A 16754-nucleotide genomic window follows, 5' to 3' on the forward strand; every position below is an offset into this window, starting at 1 on the left:
TTTTGAGTAAGCTTATGATAATTTTTTTGAATTCCTATTTCATGCATTTCATTAACCTCTTCATGTTTAATTCTAATATTGAAGTGTTGTGTTCCTTTAGGGGAGACATATTATCTTCCATGTGCATGTTCCTTATATTTTTGCATTTACTTTTTGGCATTTTTGGAGACATTTGTCGGTGTTCTCCTCTAATGGCTTTTATCTTCCAATTCTTCCTCTGTGGCTTAGTGGAGTGTCTGCTCTTTCAGGTGATATCCAGAAGTGTGCGCTTCATGGGGCCAGGGAGCTCTGGGCAATGCATGAGAGTGAGTCAAGAGTCCAGGGTGACACCAACTTGTATCTGGTAGATTTCCTGTATTCTCAGGAGTTGGGAGAGTATGATCTGTCAGCTGGAGAAATCACAGCCTCACCTCCTACCTTCCAAGATCATCTATGCCTTGGGTTACCCAACAGTGGCTACAATCCTCCCCCCACCCCCAATGCAGGTACATGCACTACACAAACGATCTGTGCAGTCTTCAGTGTGAACATGGAAACCTCAGGAATGGGTCAACCCTAGGTACTCTGGGAATTCTGAGCCTCTGAAGCCAGACACAGTGAATGTTCAGAGACCCAACCATACCCCACACCCTATTGTGCAGTCACAGAATCCCATTAGTCATATTGCACAAGGTCCCCATAGTCATAGACTACAGGAGAGCTGCTCTCAGCTCTGTATGCCTGTCATGTCTGTGGAAAGAACAGAGGCATTCCCAGAGTCAGCTGCCTATTGGTACTCCACCTTGGCAGTTTGAAACCAGGATCCTGTTTTAGAGTGTGTGTGTGTGGGGGGGGTAACCTCATAGTCTTAAGTGGGTGCCCAGACACATGCATACTCTACAGGGGAGACTTAAGTCAGTGGGGACAGCAGATTTTTTTATTTTTTATTTTTATTTTTTGACAGGCAGAGTTAGACAGTGAGAGAGAGAGAGAGACAGAGAGAAAGATCTTCCTTTTTCCATTGGTTCATCCCCCAAGTGGCTGCTACAGCCAGCGTGTTGTGGCTGGTGTGCTGCACCAATCCAAAGCCAGGAGCCAGATGCTTCCTCCTGGTCTCCCATGTGGGTGCAGGGCCCAAGGACCTGGGCCATCCTCCACTGCCCTCCCAGGCCACAGCAGAGAGCTGGACTGGAAGAGGAGCAACCAGGACAGAATCCGGCACCCCAACCAGGACTAGAACCCAGGGTGTTGGCACTGCAGGCAGAGGATTAGCCTAGTGAGCTGTGGCACTGGCCTGGGGACAGCAGATTTATCCCTCTGATAAAATCCCCTAGTTGCATATATGCATTAGCTACAGCAGTCTCTACTCACACTGTTAAGATGGCACTTTCTTCCTGCTAGTCACCAGGGTACATTTATAGGAAGACGGTAAGAAACCAGTGTGCTCTCCCTTCACAGAGTTAAGTGGGAACCCTGCCCCTTGCCAGAACTCCAAGCTGGATGCTAAGTCAGTGTGGTCCATAAGATTCTCCCTCAGGCACTATCACCAATGACACAGGCTGCCACAGTCGCCTCTCACCTTGCTCCCAGATGGCACCTCCTCCAGCCCCCAGCTATGGCAGCTGTGGTGCTGTCCTCACTCGCTTCTGCGTGTTTTCCTGTCCATACTGCTCCATGGTGTCTCTCTTCTTTCTGTGAAATTTTTCCTGAAAACTTCTCTGCAACTCTCCCCTAGGAATGCACTTCCTGTGCTTTTCTTCTGTTATCCTCCCGTGGACAAAATCAGCATTTTTTTTCCTTATTCAGCCATCTGGGATTCTCATTAAAAGATTGTTTTTAATTTAAAAGTTTTTGGGACTTACAATATGCTGTTTGTTAAGATTTAAGAGAGCTCATGTGCAGAGATAATATTAAAGGCATTATTTAAGAAGCTGATTATGGACAGAGATCCTACATGAGGAGTAAGTACACAGTGACTCCTGTTGTTGACTTAACAATTTTACACTCTTGTTTATGGTGTCAGTAATCTCCCTAAGCTCTAGTCATGAGTTGCCAAGGCTATGGAAGCCTTTTGAGTTTGCTGACTTCGATCTTACTTCAACATGGTCATAGTCAAAGTGGAAGTTCTCTCCTCCCTTCAGAGAAAGGTACCTCCTTTGATGGCCCCCCCTTTTTTTTTTACTGGGATCTGTCCTTAATTTGTTGTCCAATGTGAATTAGTGCTATAACTAGTACTGAAACAGTATTTTACACTTTATGTTCTGTGTGGGTGCAAACTGATGAAATATCTAGTTAATATATACTAAATCGATCTTCTGTATATAAAGATAATTGAAAATGAATCTTAATGTGAATGGAAAGGGAGAGGGAGCGGGAGATGGAAGGGGTGCAGGTGGGAGGTAAGTTATTTGAGGGAAAAAGCCATTGTAATCCATAAACTGTACTTTGGAAATTTATATTTACTAAATAAAAGTCTAAAAAAAAGAAGCTGATTACATGCATGGAGTTAAGGTTGTGTTTTGTTAACATTTGTAAGTATTTTTTATTATGCAAATGTGTATTTGACTAAAGCCAAATTTGGCTATGGAAATACGTTTTGTAGTCCAAGGTATAGAGTTTATAAGTGTTTTTAGCTTATTATATTAAATTATTAATTATTAAATTATATATAATTTAATATATATTATTAATTATAGTGTATAATTAATTATAATATATAATTATAATACATGGTTTAAAATAATTATATTAATTATAAAATTATTAGAAATTATTTTAAGCATTAAGCTTAAAATAATGAATAGGATTATATTTAAAGAAATTATTGAATGGTCACTTTTTGTGAAACTCAATGTTTAGTGTGCTATTTTTAAGCATTCCCCATAAATCAGTACTTGGGAAAATTTTACTTTGTTAATCAATTAATATAATAAATAAGATATGAAAAATAAGCATATTAATGCTTGAAAAAACCATATATAGATTTCAAAATGTTGTAACAAAATAAGCTAATCTTCTATTTTACTTTCCTTGAACTTTCTGAAGTAACTTCATGCATGATAATTATTTTAAATAACTCTTAAAATGTTTCTTATTTTCATTTTGAGAGATAGACACAGAGAGAGAGAGAGAGAGAGATTCCATCCACTGGCTTAATCCCAAAATGCCTACAGTAACCAGTGCTGGGCCAACCAAAGCTAGGGGCCCAGAATACCATTTGGGTCTCCCACCAGGCTAGTGTGCCCCAAACACCTGGCCATCAGCTGGATCTCAATAAGCATTATCAAGAAGCTGGATCAGAAATGGAGCAGCCAGAGTTCAAGCCAGCCTCTCCAATATGGAATGTGGACATTGCAAGTAGTTACTTAACTTACTGCACTACAATGCCTATCCTTAAGAAACTTTTCTTAAAGTTTTATTTATTTGGAAAGGAGAAAGTGTGCTTTCACCTGATAGTTCACTCCTGAAATGCCTAAAACAGAGTTGGGCAATCCAAAGCCAAGAGCCAGAAACTCCATGTGTATTTCCCACCTGGATCGCAGGGATGCAAGTACATGAACAATCATCATGTACCTTCCCAGTAAGAAACCAGATCATAATCAGAGTAGCCAGGACTTAAACTGGCACTCCCATATGGGACGTGAACATCACAAATAATGACTTAACTCATTGTACCATAATACACACCCCTTAAATAACTCAAAATGTGTTTGTATCTGCTGGATAACAGACATGGCTGTCTTTGTGCCACTTGTCAGTTTTTAGTGAGGATACTTTGTTTTAAAGATTCAGCTATCAGGTATACCAGCAAATATTTCTTTTTAACTCCTGCTACCTGACCAAGAAATGTCAGATTTGCTCTTGTTACTTTCTGCTTCCCCCCAGAATGCCATTTTGTTTGGGAATGTAAGCTGGCAAAGCCAATACAGAAGACAGTATGGAGATACCTCTGAAACCCGAATACAGACCTACTATATGTCCAGCCATCCCTGGGAATTTACCCAAGGGAAATGAAATCAGCATATGAAAGAGCCATCTGGGCCAGCACCATGGCTCATAGGCTAATCCCTCTGCCTGTGGCACCGGTACCCCAGGTTCTAGTTCCGGTTGGGGCACTGGATTCTGTCCCAGTTGCCCCTCTTCCAGTCCAGCTCTCTGCTGTGGCCCGGGAGTGCAGTGGAGGATGACCCAAGTCTTTGGGCCCTGCACCTGCATGGGAGACCAGGAGGAAGCACCTGGCTCCTGGCTTCAGATCGGTGCAGCACGCTGGCTTAGCAGCCACTTGGGGGGTGAACCAACAGAAGGAAGACCTTTCTCTCTATCTCTCTCTCTCACTGTCTAACTCTGCCTGTCAAAAGAAAAAGTTCAATTAACAATAGCAAAGACATGAATCAACCCAAATATCCTTCAACTGAAGACAAGATAAATTAATTTGGTGATATGTACACCATGGAATACTACAGAGCAGTAAAAAATGAAATCCAGTCATTTGCAACAAAATGGATGAATCATGAAAACATCCTACTCAGTGAAATAAGATAGTCCCTAAGGAACAAAATACTGTTTCCCTGACTATGATAACTAATAGAGCTCCTAAAAGGCAACCTGTAGAAGTGAAATTGACACTCTGAGAAGCAATGGCATTGAACAGCCCATGCCTTAACTGTTGAGGAAGAGGGTTTTTTATTTTTTTATTTTTTCCATTCTTTTAAAAAGATTTATTTATTTATTTGAAAGTCAGGAGAGGTAGAGAGGGGGAGAGAGAGAGAGAGAGGGAGAGAGAGAGAGAGAGAGAGAGAGAGAGGTTGTCCATCCGCTAGTTCAATCCCCAATTGCCAGCAATGGCTGGAGCTGCACTGATCTGAAGCCAGGACTCAGGAGCTTCCTCCAGGTCTCCCACATGGGTGCAGGGGCCCAAGCACTTGGACCATCTTCTAATGGTTTCCCAGGCCACAGCAGAGAGCTGGATTGGAAGTGGAGCAGCGAGATCTCTAACCAGCATCCATATGGGATGTCTGTGCTTCAGGTCAGGGCATTAAACTGCTGCACCACAGTTCCAGCAATTTCTCTTTCTTTTCTTTCCTTTCCTTTTCTTTTCTTTTCCTCTTCTTTTCATTTCTTTACCCTTTTCTCTTTCATACTAATCATTGCACTCTTTACTTAACATAGAGTTAACCATATGTGTATAAAGTTAATTGAAAATACATTTTAGTTAAAAATAAGAGTGAGAATAAGAGAAGGAAGAGGAAGAGGGGTAGGAGTGGGGTTCAGAGGGCAGGCACTGAAGGAATAATCACCCATGACCCTAAAGTTGCAATTGTGAAAAGTATGAAGTTTTTAATAGTAAAGCTGTATAGTTCTGCATATATTCCTATGGACTTCTAAGGTACAATTTAAAAACTTGCCGTGGGATTCCAAATCCTCTTAAGCTAGGTGGTAAAAATAGCATTTTAAGTGTTAAAGTGAGCATATGGATAGGGTTAAAGTGACTGTATAGACCAGATTACTTATTAAAGTGATCATATAAATAGGATCATGTGTTTAGTAATAATAATAGATAGAATTTACAAGGAGGGAATGCTCCAACATGGGAAGCAGTCTTTACAGCAGACTCATAGAATGGCAATCACCTTGAGAGACACTCTGACCTCAGAATCAACCCTGAAAGCATTCTGGTCTGCTTGGAAAGCCCATGAGAGCATTTCAGGCATGGAAATACAAGACACTGTGGCAAAAAAAATGTCCTACATGAAGGACCTTTGTGGGCGAGACTCCAGTGGAAAGAAGTGGTCACCAAAAAGGATGTACTTTTCACCGAATGGAGGAGACAGCTTATGTTTTGCCTATAGCCTTATCAAAATACTGAAGGAGTTTGTGGATCCAAAAGACTTCCAAAGCCTAGCCAGCTCTAGTCAAGAGTCTTGGATGATCAATGACATTATATATTAGAGTGTTAATTGTTAAATAAACAAGAGGAGTCACTGTGCACTAACTCCCATTTCAGGATCTCTGTCCTCAAAGAGCTGTATTATGATACTTAACAGTAAAACTTGTTCTCAGTGAATACTTTGTTTTGGTGCATTAAATGGAGGATAGTCTTAGGTCACATAAATTATAGTTATGTCTAAGTGCTCACAAAATATGTATCAATCTTGAGTTCCTCTTTAAAGAAAATTAAGTTTCTAAAAAAAAAAAAACAAAATTACCATTGAAATGCAATGGCTTTGAACAGCCCTTGCTTTTATTTAACTTTTATTTAATAAATATAAATTTCCAAGGTATAGCTTTTGGATTACAATGGCTTTTTCCCCTCATAACTTCCCTCCCACCCACAACCCTCCCATTTCCCGCTCCCTCTACCATCCATTCACATCAAGATTCATTTCCAATTATCTTAATATACAGAAGATCAATTTGGTATATGTTAAGTAAAAGTTTCAACAGTTTGCACCCACACAAAACACAAAGTGTAAAGTACTGTTTGAGGCCGGCACCGCGGCTCACTAGGCTAATCCTCCGCCTTGCAGCACCGGCACACCGGGTTCTAATTCTGGTCGGGGCGCCGGATTCTGTCCCAGTTGCCCCTCTTCCAGGCCAGCTCTCTGCTGTGGCCAGGGAGTGCAGTGGAGGATGGCCCAAGTGCTTGGGCCCTGCACCCCATGGGAGACCAGGAGAAACACCTGGCTCCTGCCATCAGATCAGCGCGGTGTGCTGGCTGCAGCGCACCAGCCGCGGCGGCCATTGGAGGGTGAACCAACGGCAAAGGATGACCTTTCTCTCTGTCTCTCTCTCTCTCACTGTCCACTCTGCCTGTAAAAAAAAAAAAGTACTGTTTGAGTACTAGTTATACCATTAATTCACATAGTACAACAAATTAAGGACAGAAATCCTACATGGGGAGTAAGTGCACAGTGACTCCTGTTATTGATTTAATAATTGACACTCTTATCTTTACTTAATGTATACTAAACTGATCTTCTGTAAAAAAAAGAAGAAATTATCAATTCCCAACTTGACTCTCACTGGGATTAAACATAACAATAGGTCTGACCTGATTTCATCATCATTTAAAAAATCATCTATTATTTTTCACTTTATGTTTGTGTGGGAGCAAACTGTTGAAATCTTCACTTAATGTATGCTAAACTGATCTTCTGTATATAAAGAGAATCGAAAATGAATCCTCATGTGAATGGAAGGGGAGAGGGAGTGGGAAAGGGGAGGGATGCGGGTGGGAGAGACGATATGGGGGGGAAGCCATTGTAATCCATACGCCGCACTTTGGAAATTTATATTCATTAAATAAAAGTTAAAAAAAATAATTGACACTCTTATATATGGCGTCAGTAATCATCCAAGGCTCTTGTCAGAGTTGCCAAGGCTATGAAAGCCTTTTGAGTTAGCCAACTCTAAACTTATTTTGACAAGGTTATAGTCAAAGTGGAAGTTCTCTCCTCCCTTCAGAGAAAGACACCTCCTTCTTTAATGGCCCATTCTTTCTGCTGGGATCTCACTCACAGAGATCTTTCATTTAGCTCTTTTATTTTTTGTCAGAGTGTCTTGGCTTTCCATGCCTGAAATACTCTCATGAGCTTTTCAGCCAGATCTGAATGCCTTAAGGGCTGATTCTGAAGCCAGAGTGCTGTTTAGGACATCTGCCATTCTATGACACTGCTGTGTATCCCGCTTCCTATGTTGCATTGTTTTCTCCTTTTTAATTCTATCAGTTAGTATTAGCAGACACTAGTCTTGTTTATGTGGTCCCTTTGACTCTTAATCCTATCATTATGATTGATTGTGAACTGAAACTGATCACTTTGACTACTGAGATGGCATTGGTTCATGCCACCTTGATGGGATTGAATTGGAATCCCCTGGCACGTTTCTAACTCCTCCATTAGGGGTAAGTCCGATTGAGCATGTCCCAAATTGTACATCTCCTCCCTCTCTTATTCCCACTCTTATATTTAACTGGGATCACTTTTTAGTTAAATTTAAACACCTAAGAATAATTGTGTGTTAATTACAGAGTTCATTCAACAGTGTTAAGTAGAACAACACAAAAAAATACTAAAAGGGATAAAGTATTAAGTTGTTCCTCGACATTCAGGACAAGGGCTGATCATGTCATTGTTTCTCATAGTGTCCATTTCACTTCAACATGTTTCCTTTTTGGTGCTCAGTTAGCTGTCACCGATCGGGGAGAGCATATGATATGTGTCCCTTTAGGACTGGTTTAATTCACTCTGCATGATGTTTTTCAGATTCCTCCACTTTGTTCCAAATGACTGGATTTCATTTTTTTTTTACTGTTGTGTAGTATTCTATACTGTACATATCCCATAATTTCTTTATCCAGTCTACTGTTGATGGGCATTTAGGTTGATTCCAGGTCTTACCTATTGTGAATTGAGCTGCAATAAACATTGAGCCATTAGGCAAGAAAAAAAAATTAAAGGGCTACAAATTTGGAACGAAAAAGTCAAACTATCCTTCTTGGCAGATGATATGATTCTTTATTTAGGGGATCCAAAGAACTCTATTAAGAGACTATTGGAACTCATAGGTGAGTTTGGCAAAGTAACAGGATTTAAAACCAGTGCACAAAAATCAAAAGCCTTTGTATACACAGGCAATGCCACAGCTGAGAAAGAACTTCTAAGATCAATCCCATTCACAATAGCTACAAAAACAATCAAATACCTTGGAATAAACTTAACCATGGACATTAAAGAATTACAAAATCTTAAAAAAAGAAAGAAATAGAAGAGGATACCAAAAAATGGAAAAATCTTCCATGCTCATGGATTGGAAGAATCAATATCATCAAAATGTCCATTCTCTCAAAAGCAATATATAGATTCAATGCAATACCAATCAAAATACCACAGACGTTCTTCTCAGATCTGGAAAAAATGATGCTGAAATTCATATGGAAGCATAGGAGACCTTGAATACCTACAGTAATCTTGTACAACAAAAACAAAGCCAGAGGCATCACAATACCAGATTTCAAGACATCCTACAGGGCAGTTTGTTATCAAAACGGCATGGTACTGGTACAGAAACAGATGGATAGACCACAGGAACAGAATAGAAACACCAGAAATCAACCCAAACATCTACAGCCAACTTATATTTGATCAAGGATCTAAAACCAATTCCTGGAGCAAGGACAGTCTATTCAGCAAATGGTGCTGGGAAAACTGGAAGCATGAAGCAAGACCCCTACCTTACACCTTACACAAAAATCCACTCAACATGGATTAAAGATCTAAATCTAAAAACCGACACCATAAAATTATTAGAGAACATTGGAGAAACCCTTCAAGATATTGGCACAGGCAAAGACTTCTTGGAAAAGACCCCAGAGAGGCACAGGCAGTCAAAGCCAAAATTAACAATTGGGATTATATCAAACTGAGAAGTTTCTGTACTGCAAAAGGACAACTATGCAATCAATAAAGGATTAATAACTAGAATCCACAAAGAGATCAAGAAACTCCACAACATCAAAACAAACAACCCACTTAAGAGATGGGCCAAGGACCTCAATAGACATTTTTCGAAAGAGGAAATCCAAATGGCCAACAGACACATGAAAAATGTTTAGGATCACTATCAATCAGGGAAATGCAAATCAAAACCACAATGAGATTTCACCTCACCCTGGCTAGAATGGCTCACATAGAGAAATCTACCAACAACAGATGCTGGTGAGGATATGGGGAAAAAGGGACACTAACCCACTGTTGGTGGGAACGCAAACTGGTAAAGCCACTATGGAAGCCAGTTTGGAGATTCCTCAGAAACCTGAATATAACCCTACCCTACAACCCAGCCATACCACTCCTTGGAATTTACCCAAAGGAAAGTAAATTGGCAAATAAAAGAGCTGTGTGCACCTCAATGTTTTTTGCAGCTTAATTCACAATAGCTAAGACATGGAATCAACCTAAATGCCCATCAACAGAAGCCTGGAGAAAGAAATTATGGGATATATAGTCTATAGAATACTATACAGTGGTAAAAAAAACCCATGAAATCTGGTAATTTGCAACAAAATGGATGAATCTGGAACAGCCCTTGTATGGTCTTATGCGGAACAGTTTTTGTTGTTGTTGCTGTTTGCTTTTAGGTTTTTTTTGTTTTGTGTTTTGTTTTTTCTTTCTCTCTTTCTTTTTCTTTTTCTTCCTCATATAAAGTGTTGAACTCTTTACCTAAAATAGGGTCAATCTTCTTTGTATAAAGTTAAATGAAAATAGATCTTAGCAGCCAGTGCCGTGGCTCAATAGGCTAATCCTCCACCTTGCGGTGCCGGCACACCGGGTTCTAGTCCTGGTCAGGGCGCCGGAGTCTGTCCAGGTTGCCTCTCTTCCACGCCAGCTCTCTGCTATGGCCCGGGAGTGCACTGGAGGATGGCCCAAGTCCTTGGGCCCTGCACCCTCATGGGAGACCAGGAGAAGCACCTGGCTCCTGGCTTCAGATCAGTGCGATGCGCCGGCCGCAGTGTGCCGGCCACAGCGGCCATTGGAGGGTGAACCAATGGAAAAAGGAAGACCTTTCTCTCTGTCTCCCACTCTCTCACTGTCCACTCTGTCAAAAAAAATAGGTCTTAGTAAAAACAAGACTGGGAACAGGAGAAGGAAGAGAAAGAGGGGCAAGAGTGTGGTTGGGTGGGCAGGTGTTGTGGTAAGAATTTCTATGTTAGTAAGTTATATTTATGAAATGCATACAAGTATATAAATAAATAAAATCTGTCCCTGTCATGCTTCATTTCAAGTGAAATGAATAATATAATTTTAAAAAATTGTGTTTAAACTATACAAATATCATGTATTTCCTATATACAGATTCAGGATCATAGTGATACTTCCCACTCTACCCTCCTTCCCACCCATGCTCCCACCCTTCTTCTTCCTCCCTCTCTTATTCCCACTCTTAAATTTTTACAAAGACATATTTTTAGTTAATTTTATATTCATATGATTAATCCTACACTAAATAAAGAGTTCACAAAATAGCATGAAGAAAAAACACTGTTCCTCAACAGTTGAGACAATCATCAAACTTCAAAATGTCAATTTCACAGCTATACATTTGAAAATACCTGAAAAGCACACATTTAGCACAGCAGTTAAGATTCATCTTGGATGCCCACATCCTACTTTGAAGTGTCTGGGCTTAGTTTTGGCTCTGTTCCTGATACAAGCTTCCCACTAATATGTACCCAGGGAAGCAGCCAGTGATGACTCAAGTCCTTATATCCCTGCCACCCATGGGTGAGGCCCAATTGGAGTTTATGGTTCCTGAATTTGGCCTGGCCCAGTCCCTGGCCATTGTGGACATTTGAGGAAACAAGTGAGCTACCAAGTGGGAAATTCTCTCTCTCTCTCTCTCTCTCTCTCTCTCTCTCTCTCTCTCTCTCCCTCCCCCTGTGTGCATGTGTGTGTGTTTGTGTTTGTACATCACTTTATCTGACTCTCTTCCTATCACATGAATAAAGACACAAAAATGTTAAACCATGAAAAACAAGAAAAGAAGAACATTGGAGAAGTTTGCAAACATGTAAAACAAGCATCAAACTCCCAAACACCCAGTGAGCAATAGAAGAAACTACAAGAGAAATTAGAAATTTTACTATTATTAAAAATTAAAATGCATGGGGCAGGCATTCTGGTGCAGCAGATTTACCCAATGCTTGGGACACCCCCATGGAAGTGCCATTTCAAGTCTGCATTACTCCACACTTCTGATTTGGATTCCTGCAAATGTGCCTCTGAGGTGTATCTGGGTTTCTGCAATTCATGAGGGAAATCTTGATGGAATTCCTGGACCTTAGCTCTGACATGGCCTTACCCTGCCTGTTGTGGGCATTTAGAGAATGAATCAGGAGATAATACCTGTCTTGCCCTCTCTATATGTCACCCTGTCCATTTGGAAAAAGAAAGTGAATTAATATCCTTATTTTAGTTTTTTCAATCCTCAGGTCTTTAAAAAATGTGTTATACTGAAAAGTTGGGTGTACTGTTTTTAACATTCAGCAGCAAAAGGAAATATGACCATCTTCTGAAAAGAGTTTCCAAGTACTCTGAGATCCCAATTTAAGTGACATACTTTACTGAAGTGTCTCCACATTAAACACTTTGCATTTTGTCCCTAGTTATCATAAGATGGGGTCTGTTTACATCCAGTATCATTTAAAATAAATATTAGCAACAGACACAAAGTTGTCTTTACCCCATTATGTAAAACACATATTATTTCTGGATGCATCTGGCAGCATTTAGGTTTGGTAGAGAGTTAGGATACTGCTGTATGGCCATGGGTAATTTGAGTACTCCTTGGAGAGCCCAAGCTAAAACAGAGGCTCAGACTGAAGATGTCAACCTTGCAGGCAGTGTGGTTCTCAGTGGGTGATCAAGGTGTAGGTATCTATTTCTTCTACAGAAGTCGTGACCCACTTTCACCAAGATTTATCCTTCCTCATCCATGTGCAATGGCAGGTAGCTGCGCTATGTCACATGAACTACACACTGCCTTCTACACTTATTGGCCCTCATGTCCCACAGCTTGTTTTTTCCAATCATGTCTGACACCATCAACAATTATTCTTAAAGAATTTGTATAGAGGTCTTGACTTAGGCACAGAACAGGCTGGGGCTTTGCTGGAGCCATGTCCTTCATTTCAAGCATGCAGATAATTGGCAAAAATTCCCCCAGAATAATAGCCATTAGACAGATAATTAACCATGAGAATAAAGAGCTGGGCCAAGGGTTCCATATGACTGCCAGTGTCCTGTCACCATGTTTATCAGCAGAGGCTGCCAAAACAACTCTGTCCTCAGGGAGCCATTTTCCAGGACCAGGCACCCAGGATCTAGAAATTGCAGAGCATGACAGGCCTGCCTCCTTTACTAGGTGACTCCAGAGAAACAGTGATGCAGGGAGCAGTGTGGTATGACCTGGTATCTCTGCAAATTCCTCCCATATGCTCAACAGAATGTGGGAGTGCAAATAATTAATTGAGGCCCAGCACATAACTCACTGCTGGGTGGGTGATGTAGAAGTATTTATTTTTTGCCTTTAATTGGGGGTATTCAGACCGTGAAACTTAGATCACATGACTTTGGCACTGTTTGGTGTGAGGAGCTAGTCACTGAATAGAAATAAATAAATAAATAAATAAAATATAGGAATATAAATAAATATATAAATATATGTATATACACACACTCAATTTTTTTTTTCAGAATTCAGAACTTTTTCCATAGCATACATACCACTCCCAGCTCACTCACAGTTAGTGGAATTGACAGCAATAACTGGTAGTGCTGAAAAATCCCAGCTGATGTTTTTATAGCAAGAAGAATGCACTAAGCCCCATCCTGATTATGTTCTTTTTTCTGTTGTTGCTCTCCCTATGGCTGCTGCAGGATTTGCTCCTCATTTCCTGTGCCTGCAGCTTTCCTTTCTGAGAAAGTTGCAGTTCTGACATCCAGGAAGCAAAGGAAGAAAATTTTCTTTCCAAGATCAAAGTGTTGCTTTAGTAGATCAGGCATTGAAAAACTACCAGCTGTGCTAGCTGAAGTTGAACTAAACACATAATTGCAATGGCCAGAATCCTTGTGTCTCTATGGTTCTCCCTGTGTTACACTTCTCATGAGACTTTTGTGTCTGAGCCGATGGTTCTGCTGGTGGCTTCTTTCATGATGACTAAAGTCCATGGGCTCCTGCACCAACCTGGGAGACCTGGATGAAGCTCTTGGCTCCTCCTGGCTATTGTGGTCATGTTGGGAGTGAACAATAGATGCAAGATCTCTCTCTCTCTCTCTCTCTCTCTCTCTCTGCACCTCCCCCCAAAGCTTTCAAAAACTAAAATACATCTTGAAAAAAATGAGTATTACTCAATTATATTACATGTCTAGCAATGGTTCCGAGCCCTCTCAACTGTATTTTCCTGCATCTAGGAGAATCCAGGCTCACCATCGTTAATGCTGCATGTGGTAGGGTTAGAGGGAAGAGGAGATGAAAAACAAATACATGTGCTAACCCATGTATTTTACCCTGAGAAACTACATAGGTATTACTTTACCCCTATTTATTTGAGTAGAACTAGCTATAGGCAACAACATAATAAAATCTAACTTGTTTCTAGGAGAACAGAAATAAAATACTCATGAACAACCCTGAAAAATCAACATCAACAAACCCCAGGTCCTCAAATAGTCAGTTGAATCTCCTTCTGGCTAAGAATAAGTGTGATCGTAAGGGAAACAATTAAAAATCTCTATTCAGCCATTGCATAGAACTAAAAGTATTTTGAATGATGCACAATGATATCTTCAGTTTTGAAGTCATCACTTTAAACACATAAATGTAAGAGAACAGTTACTTAGAATGTAGATCTAAAAAAGATATGTAGTTTATAAATAACTGAAGGAATTAAAATGTTTTGAAAGAAAACATTTAATGAAAATTAGGTTAGTAGTGTGGGACAGAGAAACAAGAGACAAAATATGAACAAAACTAAAAGATGTGGAAGAAGAAAACTCAGAATATCAAAACAAAATTATTTTTTATTTTTAAAAAATATTAACAATTGGGCCGGCGCCGCGGCTCACTAGGCTAATCCTCCGCCTTGCGGCGCCGGCACACTGGGTTCTAGTCCTGGTCAGGGTGCCGGATTCTGTCCCGGTTGCCCCTCTTCCAGGCCAGCTCTCTGCTGTGGCCAGGGAGTGCAGTGGAGGATGGTCCAAGTGCTTGGGCCCTGCACCCCATGGGAGACCAGGAGAAGCACCTGGCCCCTGGCTCCTGCCATCGGATCAGCGCGGTGCACCGGCCGCAGCGTGCCGGCTGCGGCGGCCATTGGAGGGTGAACCAACGGCAAAGGAAGACCTTTCTCTCTGTCTCTCTCTCTCACTGTCCACTCTGCCTGTCAAAAAATTAAAAAAAAAAAAAACAAGAAAAAAATATTAACAATTAAAATATATACTCATGGAATACCACATAATGTTTAATACATATACACACTGAATAATAATAAAGTGAATTAAATATGCATTTTTGAGCAATTAACATTTCATTATCATGAAAACTTCCAAAATATTTTCTTCTAAAGTTTTTAAGAAAAATACATATTTTTATAACATGTAGCCATTTTACTGTGCAATGGAATACCAGAACTACTTACTTCTAAGTAACTTGGTGTTTGTTAATTAAAATTATTCCATCTCTCACACCCCTCAGTAATCCGCAGCCTCTGGTGATCACCATTATATTTTTAAATTCTGTAAGCCTTTTTAGATTCCACATATGAATGAGTAAGATCACCCAATACATGTCTTCTTTAATTTTGTTTGGCTAATTTCACTTAACTGACCTCCAGTTCCATATATGTTGTTGGAAATGAAAATTTCCAGTCTTATTTATGACTGAAGAGTACTCTATTGTGAAAGCATACCGCATTCCTTTATCCATTCAGGACTGGGTAGACAATTAGATTGTTTCTCTTTCTCAGATATTATGAATAGTGCTGCAATAAACATGGGAATGCAGGTATCTCTTCAACAACTGATCTTATTTCCCTCTGATAAACACCCAATTGTGGGATAGCTACATCATATAATGTTTCCAGTTTTTCAAGGGAAGAGCACATTTTTCCTCTATAACTGTACTAATAAATATTCCCATTGACAGTGTAAAAACCTTCCCCTCTCTTCATCCTTGCCAGCCCGTGTTATCTTTTGTTTTTCTGATTATAGTCAATCTAACTGCATATGTGTATATGTGGAATCAGTCTTACATTCCCAGGATGAATCCTATTTAATCATGGTGAATAATCTTTTTAATGTGCCTTAGGAGTTTCTTTGGCATATTTTGTTGCAGACTTTTTCATCTATCTCAAGAATACTAGTTTGTAGCTGTCTTTTTTATTCTGTCTTTGGCTGACTTTTGTATTACAGTGATATTGTCACATAGATTGAGTTGAAAGAGTGTCCTTTCTCTCTTTCTGCCTCTGCCTTGCTGTAACTCTGCCTTTCTACTTTAGATTAGTTGGAGCTTCTGTTAACTATATATGTCTCTTGAATACTTAAGCAACTTCTGTTACAGTCAGCTCCATAAATCAATTTTCAGGAAGGTGAAAACAATGGAAAATGAAGAAAAGGAACTAGACTACAGACAGTGAGTATTAATTACAACATGTTTAAAAAGTTATGACCCTCAAATTTATATGCTCAACTGTAGGATACAAAAATATAAGAAATTATAAATATAAAAATTCATGAGATTAAATTTTAGTTTTTCTTTTCTCCCCAAATTCAAGGCAGGAATAAAAAAAAACATATACTCAAAAATATAATCTCCATAAGTTAACAGAAATTTTACAGGTTTCCAATTGAAGGAAATAAATGATTCACAAAAGTGGAAATAATAATCTGATATTAACTTTAACTGAAAGATCTGAAGCTAGATAACTGTGGAATCCCATCTACACAATAAAGATAAAAAAGCCTGAAACTCAGTATCCTTACTTTTTTTTAAAGATTTTATTGATTTTATTTGAAAGTCAGAGTTACACAGAGAGAAGAGAAGCAGAGAGAGAGGGAGTTCTTCCCTCCATTGGTTCACTCCCCACATGGCCGCATCGGTCAGAGCTGCGCCGATCCAAGGCCAGGAGCCCGGAGCCAGGAGCCAGGAGCCTCCTCCGGGTCTCCCATGTGGGTGCAGGGGCCCAAGGATTTGGGCCATCCTCCACTGCTATCCCAGGCCAT

The 16754-nt window shown here is 40.0% G+C and overlaps 1 protein-coding gene across 2 annotated transcripts in view; it reads left to right on the forward strand.

Annotated features, from left to right (window-relative positions):
• The window catches only part of LOC138846971 (uncharacterized), a 68526-nt gene that overhangs the window by 40012 nt on the left and 11760 nt on the right, over positions 1-16754 (forward strand). The window lies entirely within an intron of this gene.

The sequence above is a fragment of the Oryctolagus cuniculus genome, chromosome 19 (genome assembly GCF_964237555.1).
Source record: "Oryctolagus cuniculus chromosome 19, mOryCun1.1, whole genome shotgun sequence".
In the NCBI taxonomy this organism is placed as follows: Eukaryota; Metazoa; Chordata; class Mammalia; order Lagomorpha; family Leporidae; genus Oryctolagus; species Oryctolagus cuniculus.